Here is a 13790-nt window from a genome sequence, read left to right as displayed (position 1 = left end):
GCGTATATCGCCAGGGATGTGTAGCTAGATATAGTGTAGTTGTGTACCCTGGTAGGTCTAGATACTCATGCCCACTATATGTGCGTTTTGCATGTTGCCTACTATTCAGGTTGAGACAACCCTATAGTCTAGTGAGGTTCCTTTAGTGTGTATATATATATATACGGACTACTAGTTACTGTTGGATTGACTAGGATGTATACGTGTATCGGATCTCTGCTTGGACTGTAGTAGAGTAGAACTTGTTTGTGGGCCTGACCCACCATTGTTTTTCAGGTGTTCGTCACGAGTAGAGGTTGTTCGTGCTGAGCGGGGATCAATCTACTTCATTCTTCCGATGCTACATAGGAGTTCCTTTATGATTCAGTTTCCTGTTTTAGAATACTGTCATTTGTTTAGTTTGGATTTTCTAGGGGTCCACACAGTATGGATTCCCGAGTTGTATTTTGGAGGATCAGTTTTATCAGAAGAGTTTATTAATTAATGGAAATATATTATGAGGTTTATTATTAGATTATCATTTTAGTTTCTTGTCAGCATTTTATTTATTCTTCTTTATTCTTTTGTACTCTGTGTTCGTTTATTATCAATTTGTTTTGATATCCTCGGGTATTCGGGCGTGGGCCTGGCCAACCCACATTCGAAAATTCGGGGGTATCACATGGTGGAAGGCGGTAGCGGTAGTGGTGGTGAAAGGCCGAAGGCAGTGGCAATGGTAGAAGGCGGTGGCGGTGGTGAAAGGTGGTAGTGGCAATGGAAGGCAATGACGATGGTGAAAGGCGGCAGTATTGGTGATGGTAAAAGGTGGTAGTGGTAGTGATGGAAGGTAGTAGTGGTGGAAGGTGGTGGTGGTGGTGAATGTAGTGGTGGCTGTGGTGAAAGGCGATGGTAGTGACGATGGTGGAATGTGGTAGCGGTGGTGAAAGGCGATGGTGGTGGTGGTGGCTGTGGCAGTGATGGTAGGGGAAAGTGGTGGGCGGTTATGAAAGTCGATGGCGATGGTGGTGGTGGAATGCGGTGGTGGTAGTGGAAATCGGAGGTGGTTGTGGTGAAAGGCGGAGGTGGTGGTGGTGGAAGGTAGTAGTAGTTTTTAGACTTGGAACATTAGGGCTTTTTGGAAAGTTGATTTTTTTTAAAAAAAATTTACTTAGTTCATAGGTTTAGTTGTGGAATGAATTTTCTTTCTCACGAATGGATTTTTATTCCAATGGAATGACCATTCTCACTTTAAATTGCATACTAAACAAAGGAATGGTTGAAATGGACATTCCATTCCATACCTGCACACTAAAACGCGACATAAGTTTCATATGCTAATGTGGCCCTATAATTCCCTCACAAGAAAATGGATAACATAACTTTTTTTATCACAAATTAGTATTGTTTAATACCCAACTTCATTTTTTGACGGTGGCGGTGGTGGTGAAAGGCAGTGGAGGTGGTGGATATATGGTGGCGATGGTGGAAGGCGGTAGTGGTAGTGGCAGTGAAAGGTAGAAGGCAGTGGCAGTGGTAAAAGGTGGTGGCAATGGTGAAAGGTAGTGGTTGTAGTGAAAGGCGGTGGTGAAAGGCAGTGGTTGTGGTGAAATGCGGTGGCAGTGAAGGCGATGGTGGTGGTGGAAGGCGATAGCGGTGGTGGAAGGTAGTAGTGGTGGTGAAAGGCAATGGCGGTGGTGAAAAACGGCAACGTTTGTGGTGGTAAAAGGTGGTAGTAATGGTGGTGGAAGGTAGTGGTAGTGGAAGGTGGTGGCGGTGGTGAAGGTGGTCGTGGAAGGTGGTGGCTATGGTGAAAGGCGATGGCAGTGGTGATGGTGGAATGTGGTAGCGGTGGTGAAAGGCAGTGGTGATGATGGCCATAGCCATGGCGGTGGTAGGGGAAAGCGGTGGGTGGTGGTGAAAGTTGATGGCGATGGTGGTGGTGGAAGGCAGTGGTGGTGGTGGAAATCGGTGGTAGTGGTGGTGAAAATCAGAGGTGGTTGTGGTGGAAAGTAGTAGTAGTTTTTGGACTTGGAACATGAAGGCTTTTTGGGAAGTTGATTTTTAAAAAAAAAATTACTTGGTTCATTGGTTTAGTTGTGGAATGAATTTTTATTCTCACGAATGGATTTTTATTCTAATGGAATGTCCATTCTCACTTTAAATTGCATACTAAACAAAAAAATAGTTAAAATGGACATTTCATTCCATTCCTGCATACCAAAATATAACATAAGTTTCATATGCTAATGTGGCTCTATAATCCCTCAGAAGAAAATGGATAACACAACTTTATTATCACAAATTAGAGCATCTCCAACCGTTAAGTGTATTTTTTTTGTGTAAATCTGATCTATCATGATAAATTTACACAAAACTTTTGTATTATTTAATTTTAACTCCAACAGTTGTTTTATACTTTTGTGTAAAAATATATCTCCCAATGACAATTAACCACATGTCATGCCAGGACCCCATATAAATTTTACAAACCAACCTAATATATAGTTAATTCTTTAATGGAACTAGAAAGAAGGATGAAAAGGAAATATGTTGATCTGGCAGTATTTTACACAACCTTTTTACACATTGGTGATGTGGCAATGTATTTTAACAGACTGCTGGAGATGGAAAAATTTTACACATCATAGGTAGCAGTGTATATTTTACACAAAAAGTTATTTTAACAGACCGCTAGAGATGTTCTTAGTATTGTTTAATACCCAATTTCATTTTTTGCCAAATCACTAAACAACAAACTGCTGGAGATGGAAAAATTTTACACATCATAGGTAGCAGTGTATATTTTACACAAAAAGTTATTTTAACAGACCGCTAGAGATGTTCTTAGTATTGTTTAATACCCAATTTCATTTTTTGCCAAATCACTAAACAACTCCTAATCTTATACCCGTCTCTCTCCAACCATTGTGATGCCACCAACCCTCTAATCCTCCTCCCCCCCCCCCCCCCCCCATCTCTCTCTCTCTCTCTCTCACTCATCGGCAATTCCTGGATTCGCCCTTCTCTCTCTCTCTCTTTTTGCTCTCCTTAATCCGCATCAAACGTGACTTCGCCTCCACCTCCGACAATGATAAAAATTGAAGACGACTTTTTATCTTCTTGATCCGCCTCCAACTCCGTCAATGATAAAAATTGAAGAAGACTTTTTTCTCTTCCTGATCCGCTTTCAACTCCGGCAACAATATAAATTGAAAAAGAGATCAATGAACAAGGCATAAATGTGAAAAATATTTTCGAAAAGAGCCCCAAATCATTCAACACAAAGTGAACAATAATGATGAAAAGAACGAAGATGATAACGACTATCAGATCCGACCTATTTTTCTGATCTTCAACTGTGATTCGCTATTAGGTCATGCCAGAAGTGAAAATTATGCTCCTTCTATAACCATTAGACTTTTCTCCATATTCAATTATTTCAATTCTTATAGTTGATTCAAGTTTTATTTATTTATTTGTTTGTTTGGGGTGCTAAATTTGATTGTATCTTTCATGGAGTTTGTATTGGTGTAGAGATATTAGGTTTTTGATTTTTTTCCTATCTTAGACAAGAAGCAGAGAAATTAGGTTTTTTTTTATTTTTTCTACCTTAAAAAAAATTATCGGATTAAATTCTTCTTTTTTTTCTATTGAAATTAAGGTTTTAATTTTGTTTGGATGGTGGAGGAAGAAATGCAGATAAAGGATTGTGAGGGTTTGCCAGATCCGACGAAGGTGGGTGGAGGGATACAATTAAAAACAGATTAACCCATATACCCTGATTGTCATAAGGGCAATATTGTCTTTTACAAATATCGGTTACTCACATGACCGGAATAGTAAAAGCTTAGGGTATTTTGCAAAAAAAATTAAATAGTTTACGAGATTTTTGCACTTTACCTTTAGATTAAAATACTTAAAATGCCTTAAAGTCAAAATAAAAATAAAAATAAAAATTAAAAGACAAAAAATAAGTAAATATTTAAAATAAAAAATAAATTAAAATGAACTAAATAAGGGCATTTTAAAATTTTTATTTTTTATTATTTATTTATTTCTAATTTTTATTTATTTATTTATTTATTATTATTTATGTTTTTAATTTATTTGTAATGTATTTATGTTATTAATTTTATATTTTATAATTATTATAAAAAAACTAAAATTTCGTAAAGGATATTTTGAGATTTTTTTATAAACAAAGTTTATCAAAATTGACGACCAAGGAGCAATTTGCTACAAATATTCAAAATACATGGATTTATATGCACTTTATAAACAAAAATGGTTCTTGCACATTATCGTATCGGTCCCACAACACGCACACCATTCAAGTCAGGAGTGCAGTTCGAAAGCGAGATTTCAAGAACTTACCTTCCAGATTTCTACCAACGCCGCTATGCCCCTTGAGGCTCCTATATTATATATATCATTATTATATTATTTATATTATATTTTTGAATTTATACATTGCAAGTATATGAAATGGACATTTGATCAAACAATTAAATCTACAAAAATGAATTTCAGTTACAAAAAGTAATTGAATGGTATAAAATAGTAAGTTTTTCTCTCATTTTGTTTGGTTAAATAAAAAATAAAAATAAAAATTAAGAAAAAAATGATATTGAAGGATTTAATTATGTTAGACATATACTCATAAGTACCAATTATTTTTTTCTTCTTCATGTTTTTCTTTATTGAAAAGTATGGTAATATATGTAATAGAAAATATAAGATAAAAAATAATATTATTCAAAAAGGAAAAAATATATATATGTATAGAATCTTTTAACTAAGGGTGGTCATGACTTGACATGGTGGGGTGTTTTAAGAAAAAGTTTCTTAGCCAATTTTGTCCAGTTTCTATTTTTTATGTTTAAATTCATGCTGAGATTCAATAAAACATCAAAAGGCTAACTAGAAAATAGAAGTAGACTAGAATTCTGGAGATTACCCATTGGCTGTATCCGGTACACTAACTCCGCTAATATTGGCTGCTTCTTCAAGAGCTGTCCTCCACCTCTGCACCTTCTCCATGTTACCACTGAAAGCCTTTTCATGATTCTCAAAGGCTATTCCAAAGCTCCCTGTTTGTTTCCGCACTTCTGAAGGCTGAACATCATAGAAGATTGGGATAACTGTTTGTCCCAACTTCTTCTTGCATTCAAGGATTTTAACGAGTTCATTCAAACACCACTTGGAGGAAGCATAGTGTTTGGAGAAAACGATAAAAGCGAACCTTGATTGTTCGATCGCTTTCTCGAGTGTGGGTGAAATTTCGTCTCCACTTCGGAGTTCTTCGTCATCTTTGAAGGTGTAAATTGAGTTATTACTCAAAGCATGATATAGATGGTCTACAAAGGTTTTGCGAGTGTCTTCACTTCTAAAGCTCAAAAATACCTCATATTTCCAATTAGGTGTAGGGATAAAAGAGGAAAACGGTCTGTTGGTGCTGTTGGAAGCCACTGAGAGCCAAAAAAGATCGTGATTGTGTGAAGAATTTGAGATGTAGAAGGAACACTTGAATGTTCTTCCCGTTGTGGTGTTTATATATATCTATATAAAGTCATACGCACACTTCCAGGCAATGATTTTTTTTTTTTTTTTTAGTCTTCCAGGCAATGACTTGCAGTAGTATATATATTAAGTAACCCATATAATAAAGTGCTCTAATAAAGACATTCCCAACTTCCAAGCAATGACATGTTTCGCGACCGCCCTCTAATAATTTTCTGAAACTTCCAGGCTGTTTCTCGAAAGGCCACACATATTTTATTCATGTGTCGGAGATTACCTAATAAATTTTCGGTACCTACAACCTCATTTGCGATCCGGCCAATGATAAGCACCTAAGTTTTTCCTATAATACTGTACACATCAGCCCATCTAATAGAAAAAGGAAGTAGCGTTTCCAACTTTCTCTCTCTCATTTCAAGTCCCAAAATCAGATTCAAAAAATTTTCTCCCTGAACGATGCCTCTTCCAAATTTGAATCAAAACTCTAAACCTTCTCTCTCTTCTCTTTTACAAAAGAGTAATGATCGCGAGCGCGCACTCGCAATAGCACCAATGAGCTCTCGATTTAAATCGTTGAATTCAAATGGATTGAGATTAGGAATAAAACAAATGTTTTTTTTTTTTTTTTTTTGGTCTCCCTTCTCTCTCCTCTCTCCTCTCTCTCTCTTCAAGCTTTCCGTTTCTCCCTCCTCAAACTTTCAGACTCTCTCTGTTTTCTCTTTCTCTCTAGCTTCATTTTTTTTCATTGTCTTTTTTCATCTTCATTACTTCCGGCGAAGAAGAGAGAGGGGAGTGCAAAAACGGCGGCCAAGATCCTCCTTTTCTAGCGAGGAGGTGGCGGTGAGCAAAAAGAGTATAGCTTGGAGTGATGTTTGCGATGCCAGCTGATTGACTTGGACGACGATGAGGATGTGCCTGCGGCGACAATTCTTGAAGTGAATCAAAGAGTTTCTTCTTATTCGGAGACGAAGGTTTACACCAGTGGAGAGCTTGGCTGTGGATGGCTCGGCCGTAGAGGACTCGCAAAGGCTGGTGAGGGCTCGGCCGTGATGAAAACGGCCTCGGCTGTGGGCGACGGGAAAACGACAACTCAGCCCCGCTGAGCTGCCTTGCAAACCCACCATCCACCTTGTCTCTGCTGCGAACCGTCTTTGTCACCAGCGCTGGCTGGTGCAGCATCGCAAGCCCACTGCGATTCAACCACATCGGAGCACTGCTGACGTTCTGTTAGGATTTTTCCATATAAAGTTTTTAAAACTTCATTTTACTATTAAATTAAAGAGGTGTGAGTAAATTTGAAAAGGTGTTTCTGATAAGGGTTGTGTCTATTGGTTAGAGGCACGAGGTAGCCTATAAATATATGGTCTCTTTGATAAGTGCTTAAATGTTGCACATTTCAGCACCTAAACTAAGGTATTTTAGTCCTTGCATCTATCTTATTTTCATGTTTTAGTTCTAATTTATGTTTTTGTCAATTTCAGGTCAATAAGGTTCAAATGGACTAATTTTGGTTCACTAAAGCCTTTTTGGAGTGAAGCAAAGACATTCGGAAAAAAGTTCAGAAAATGGCAAAAAGAGGTCGCAGCTTATTGCTCGTATAATGTGCTTATTCTTTAAAAGCGGTCAATTCTACCTTTCTCGGCCCTTTGATGACGTTCCCAAAGATGAAGAAGCAAATCAATTAGCCCGGGGTCAAAATGGAGCTAAATAAGGTGTAAAAGGAACTCTGGGGGATCGATCCCCCACTATTCATAGAACTAAAAATGTCCTTGGGAGATCGATCCCCCAGCCCCTGGTAGCATTACGGGATTTATATTTTGATGGCTACCGGATTTTGTCTTTTGGGCTTATTTTTGTAACTCATGGGTTTTAATAGAGTTTGTTACTTAAGGGAAACAAGCCCATTCTTTTTAGGGTTAGTTTTTCATTATTTTAATTGGGAGATATTATTATTTTGATTATTAGGTTTTATTTTTCTGTATCGTGATATCGAGATTCTCTCTGAAAAACACGAAAGAGGAAAAAAGCTAGGGTTCTTAGAAAAAGCACAGAGAAGAAGAAAAACCCAGAGAAGATGAAGCAGATGATGGAACTTGTTCTATCTTCGACTCTATCAAGCATGAGTGGCTAATTCTTCTACTTAGGGTTAGATAAACCCTAAGCATGTAACCTAATTTCTCTCTCTTTTTACTTTTTAGGGATTTAATTGTATTTGATGTATAGTCTTGAATAATATAATTTAATACTTTCATTTGATTATTTATGTCAATATCATGTTGTCTTATGTGTGTTTGATTGGTAATCAAGTTCTACACTTGAATTCTTTGTTAATTGATTCTTGTGATGGCTATACATGGTGTTAATTAGTTGTATTTGTGTTTTGATTTGATGGAATTTGCTTCTACTAGATGGATTGCACTACACAGTTTTTAATTAGGTTAAGTTCTTGTTGAATTTAGTTAATTTCAGGCTTAATTAGTTTAATTGCACTTTCGTTCTTAGGTAAGTAGACAATCCATGCTTGTGTTTGATTTCTATGCTTATTGCCACAATTTACATTATCCTCTAGATTAATATGAGTTAAAATTGCTAATTGAATTGATGGACCATGCTTTGAATTGCTGAATTGATTCACACTTAGTTAATTGTCATTAGGTAAATGATTCAAACTTTAAATTGATGTTTCGTACTTTTCATTGCAATTGTTTGCCACATTTAGATTATACATTTTATTTCTCCAAATTAGTTGAAAGTTAGTGAGTTAGGGAATGTGCTTAGTAGTGAATCCTATACCCTAAATCTCTTTCTAATATTTTAAACTCCATTATTTTATTACAATCATTTAGCTTAAAATTAGTCTAATCACAAAACCAAACCTTTTTAGCAATCACATAAGCACTAAAGTAGAATTCAATTCTGGAAAACCTAGAATTGTTTAGAGCTTTTGGGACGATCCCTGCTCACTTCATACTCCATAGTATAAGTGTTTAGTGGTTTTATAAATTTTAAAATATGGTGCCCACTTGACATTATTTCTAAACCTAAAGTGTTGTGCATTATTTTGTACACACGCTCGGTCGTGCCACTCTTCAACAAAATAATTAATAATAAACTTATATCCTTATATGTCCCTTCTTTATTCTCTTTCTGCAACCTATATATTATATTATTTTCTTATCTTTGAGTATTTGGGGGCAACATGACACTACAAGGCTGGTAAATATTCTTCTGTGAACGTGTGCATAGAAGATACTGGAGTTGTATCTTGGAGCTTTTCATAGTCCTTACAACCTACACATAGAGAGGCTGTAAAGGCTTTAGGACAGCGTATACTGTATGCCTGTCCATTACACAGGCCAGAAGTTTATTTACTCTTCTCTTATTGATTTTATATATTTTACTGGCCTATTACTTTATATATTGTTTTATTTATACTATATATATTGTGGTATGACTACACCATGATATGAATATATAAGTGTTTTAGTCAAAATGAATTTTGATGAGATTATGTGCATTGGAAAGGAATAGTTTATAAGAATGAAGCCGTTTTTAAATGTGGAACTCTTTTTTCATTCTGAACCTTTTTCATTTGAATTCTAAAAGAATTATGACCTGTTAATAAAATTACTGAAAAATCACGTCTTTTAGAAAAGTTGTATACGGGTATAATCTGGAGACAGTTTTCTTCTGAATTTTTTAATATCCGTATATGAAAGAGTGAAAAGTCATGTGTCTTTGCACAAACATTTAACCTAATACTCTATTGTTCTTAAATCCGGAAGAATATTAGACAAAGTTTAGTTTAATATATCTCTTGGATATCTATATATTCATATAGTTATAGTTATCTATATATTCATATAGTTATAGTTATTTAATTGGTTAACATTAAAATTATTTTATTATGAGCTGTGCATTGTTATAATTACAATGCTATTTTGGAAACTCTGAGTAGGTGTTGGGAGACACTAATTAAATTACTTTAAACTATTATTACAGTGTGGTCTCTTACTAGTAGATAATTTCTTACTAAAAATAAGAGACATGATTTATAACCGTTAGTTGAATTAACCGAAACTCATTCGGAATGGTTATTACCTTTGTATAACAATGAAAACTCACATCGTTTTACTAATGTGATTATCTTAAATTAAAATTCTATAAGGTTGTTGTTTCTATCTACAATCGTTATTCAAAGTCGCGTCTTTTACAAAAGTGTTTAAACTGTAACTTCTTTTTTCATTTTGAATTCTAAAAAAAGTTATCTTCTAGAAGTTAATTACTGTTGAATAAAAATATGAGGAAAAGAAATAAATCGCGTCTTTTAGAAAAGTAATCTAGTGAAACTAAATCATACAATGTGTCCATATTACACCTAGTTACTAAGTTATTTACTTTGATTGGGAGTGAGATTTAATTAATCTTATTGGAATATCCATCTTTGAAATTATTTCTAAAAGTTTAAAAGGAAAAAGAAAAAAAAAATACAACATATATATATATATATATATATATATATATATATATATCTGCTGAGTGGTTAGAATTCACGCTACGTGTTTGTATACGTATACATGTATATATATAATTATTATTTCACTATTACTAATTATATTTGGAATTCATTATTAATTTATTTTTAAGTAAAATAAATTAATGACATTAAAATATGAATTAAAGAGGAGTTTGACTGATTAAGTTTTTTATTTTAGAAGAATACGCAAATAAGAAGGGTGACTATATTCTATCCCAATTCAACAAAATTTTCTGTGTTACGGAAAACTTAATAAAGTAGGCTTTAATTTTTCAGCCTGAATATCTGATCTATGTAAGTGACTGTCGTATCATACTCATATTTGATCTATGTAGTCATGATATACATTATACAACATATAGCGGTTTTTGGGAATCAAGAATATTAGGATTCAACTTAATAAATGCTCTAAGTAACTACTATATGATACCGTAGAGATATATATTTGTGTACTAGATATATATATATATATATATATATATATATATATATGAAAACGCATAGAAAATATTAGAAAAAGTAATTTATAATGTTTTCGTGCATTAATATATACTGATCGAAAAGTGCAGCACCCAGATATCATATAGAAAGAAATATATGCATATACATCTATTTTAGATACTGTATTAATATGCAATTTAAAATAATATGGGCCGGGCTATGTGTTATTAGGATATGGTAGAGAAAATCATATGAATTTAGTTATAAAATTTTGTTGGATGTAATTATCTTAATACCTTGAAATGTGGGGTAGTATATATAGTGCAAAATTATATGCTTCATTATTGTGATAATGGGAATGCTCTTGTTTGACATGAATTAAATATTTTCAGTATGCTATTCTATGCAAAGGGTGGATTATAATTTTATTTCAAGAGAAATTTATACATGTGAGCTAATTGTTGGTTGTATTGTTCCAGTCTATGAGACAGGTTAACAGTTTGTAAAATAAAATCACTGATCATTAAAAGAGAGTTGGTGTGCACATGTGCCGTAAAAGACTATTGAAAACTAAAAGACGAAAAATATTTCTATCTAGGACCGTAATCCTAGAAGTGTCGAGGGGGATGGGCCTAGGCCCTAAGGAAGTCATCTTCGGAAGTAAACCGTCTTTTGTGATTGGAGATCCATGAATTAGGTTCAACGGGTAGAAACAATCCGTACTGCGTGATTTATTTACAGCACTATATTTTTGGGAGGTTTCTCATGAAGATCAATTCCTACCCATCCCTATGGCACCAGTGTTGCTTAGTGTGACGTTAGGAAGGGCATTGCCCTGAATGAGCCCGAAGCAAGCAAACTTTTGCAAGGTATTGATCACATGTACCTTTGGAGGACTCACCTAAGCGAGAGTAGTCGTGAGGCCGCGACTATGAGAATTGAGCTATTCTTTAGTAACTCTCATGAGAATCAAGATACCAGCGTATGACCATTAATAACGTTACACCACTAACCAAGTCTTAAGTCAATATTATGTGTGCTACATGTTGAAGTCTAATTAAAGGGACCGAGTTCAAGACCTAGTCTCTCGGGTTCCTCAGATGGAGACAGTAACACTAAGTGTGAGTTCAAGTCCAGAAGGCTCTTGCACTTATTGCATAATATTCAGTTGCCCTAATTATTTTATTTCTTATATACTTATATTTTCATATGTTCTTTTAAAGTTTTAAAAACTTGTGGGGGACTATTAGGTTTTTTCCATATAAAGTTTTTAAAACTTCATTTTACGGTTAAATTAAAGAGGTATGAGTAAATATGAAAAGGTGTTTCTAACAAGGGTTGTGTCTATTGGCTAGAGGCATGAGGTAGCCTATAAATATATGGTCTCTTCAACAAAATAATATATGATAAACTTATATCCTTATACGTCCCTTCTTTATTCTCTTTCTGCAACCTATATATTATATTATATTCGTATCTTTGAGTATTTGGGGGCAACATAACACTACAAGACTTGGTAAATGTTCTTCTGTGAACGTGTGCATAGAAGACACTGGAGTTGTATCTTGGAGCCTTTCATAGTCGTCACAAACTGCACGTAGGGAGGCTATAAAGGCTTTAGGACAGCGCATACTGTGTGCCTCTCCATTACACAGGCGAGAAGTTTCTTTACTCGTCTCTTATTTATTTTATATATTTTACTGGCTTACTACTTTATATATATTGTTTTATTTATACTATATATATTGTGGTATGATTATACTATAATATGAATATATAAGTGTTTTAGTCAAAATGAATTTTGATGAGATTATGTGAATGAACTTAAATATGAGATTGTATAAAAATATCCAAAATCTCCAACATGTTCATCCACAACCCATCTTGCCCACTGTTTTGTCAATCGCCGACGTGCACAAGCTGCTGTCCCTCTCCTCACTTTCTCTCTCCTACCTATCTCAGTTCTCCAACTCTTCCATCATATCCCAAATTTTCAAGGCAGATCTCACCATCTCTGAAGCAAAAAAACAAAACCCAAAACCATCATCACCCATTACCGCAATCAACCTGATCCGAAGAACTGGAAATCCATCACCACCGATTTTTATTTTCAGTTTTTTTTTTTTTTTTTTTTTTTTTTTTTTTTTTACCCATCACTGTTTGAAAAATAATAATAATAATAATAATAATAAAATTTCATTTTCTCTGGTTTTCAATTTTCTATATATATATATATATATATAAGTACAGAATTGATGCAGGAGTTCTGAAAAAAATTAAAAAAACAAAAAACGAAAACAAAAACTACAGTGAACAGTCGAGCTTACCGCAGCCCACCGGTGAGTAGGAAGAAGGGGAATTTGGCATCCACAAACTTAGAGAGAAAGCATGGTGAGAGAGAAAAATAGCCGACAAAATTTGGCATTTGTCTTCACTTTTCTTTCGAATCCCTTGCCACTCGATATGTTTGCTTAGGGATTCGAAAGAAAGGCTCGCAATAACATTATAGCAGCTCCATTAGTGCTCTATTTGGCAAAAATGGAGTAGTTTTTGGAGATTGCATGCTCCAATGGAATATGGGAAAAATCGGCCCCAAATTTAGGCTCTTGATGGAGGTCGCCAGAAAACCAGATTTGGAGGGCGATTGGGCTCACTTTTTGTGGGCTTATTTTTGTTCTCTTTTATTTTTTAAATTCAGGCCAGAACACTGTACGAGCCCAGATCATTGTTCCTAAGAGCATGTTTGGCTGAAATAAAAGCTAAAATTCTCATTTTTGGCTTACTTTGGTCTCTGTTTTTTTTTTCCCTCAACATAATTGAACCAAAGCGCTGTTAAGGCACTATTTGGTTGACACAAACAGTGCCTAAAAGACTTTTTTGGGCAAAAAAATAGTTTTAAAAAATTGGAAAAAAATTGATTTTTTTTTTTTTTCGTTTTTAAATTTTTCAATGTTCCTATTGACATTATAGTCGTTTTAAGTACTGTTTGGCTGACCCAAATAGTGCCTTAACGACTATATTGGTTAACCAAATAAAAAAAAAATTTATTTGATTTCCCTAACAAATTGAAATTTATTTTAAAATATGATTTTTTTATTAAAAAAATATATCTTTGTTTTCACTATAAATTAAGAGGAATGTAATAATGATGAGATGAACAAATGGTTATTTATATAACATGAAAAATATAGCCGTTACAAATATAGCCGTTAGGAAAAAGTTAAAAAATAAATTTTATTTTAATTTTAAAAATATTAATATTTTTGAAGAACGCAAATGCATCGTTGGAGTACATGCGATAGCTAAAATTTGG

The 13790-nt window shown here is 34.4% G+C and overlaps 1 pseudogene; it reads right to left on the bottom strand.

Moving 5' to 3' along the window:
- LOC132301695 (TMV resistance protein N-like) overlaps positions 1-6705 on the bottom strand; it is a 62105-nt pseudogene extending 55400 nt beyond the window's left edge.
- Positions 6706-13790: the final 7085 nt, after the last annotated feature.

The sequence above is a fragment of the Cornus florida genome, unplaced genomic scaffold, assembly GCF_030987335.1.
Source record: "Cornus florida cultivar Cherokee Brave unplaced genomic scaffold, ASM3098733v1 CherokeeBrave_3.0.0_Hap2_Chr03, whole genome shotgun sequence".
NCBI lineage: Eukaryota > Viridiplantae > Streptophyta > Magnoliopsida > Cornales > Cornaceae > Cornus > Cornus florida.
The sequence above is the reverse complement of the archived record's forward strand: the minus strand, read 5'-3'. Positions and strand labels throughout refer to the sequence as shown.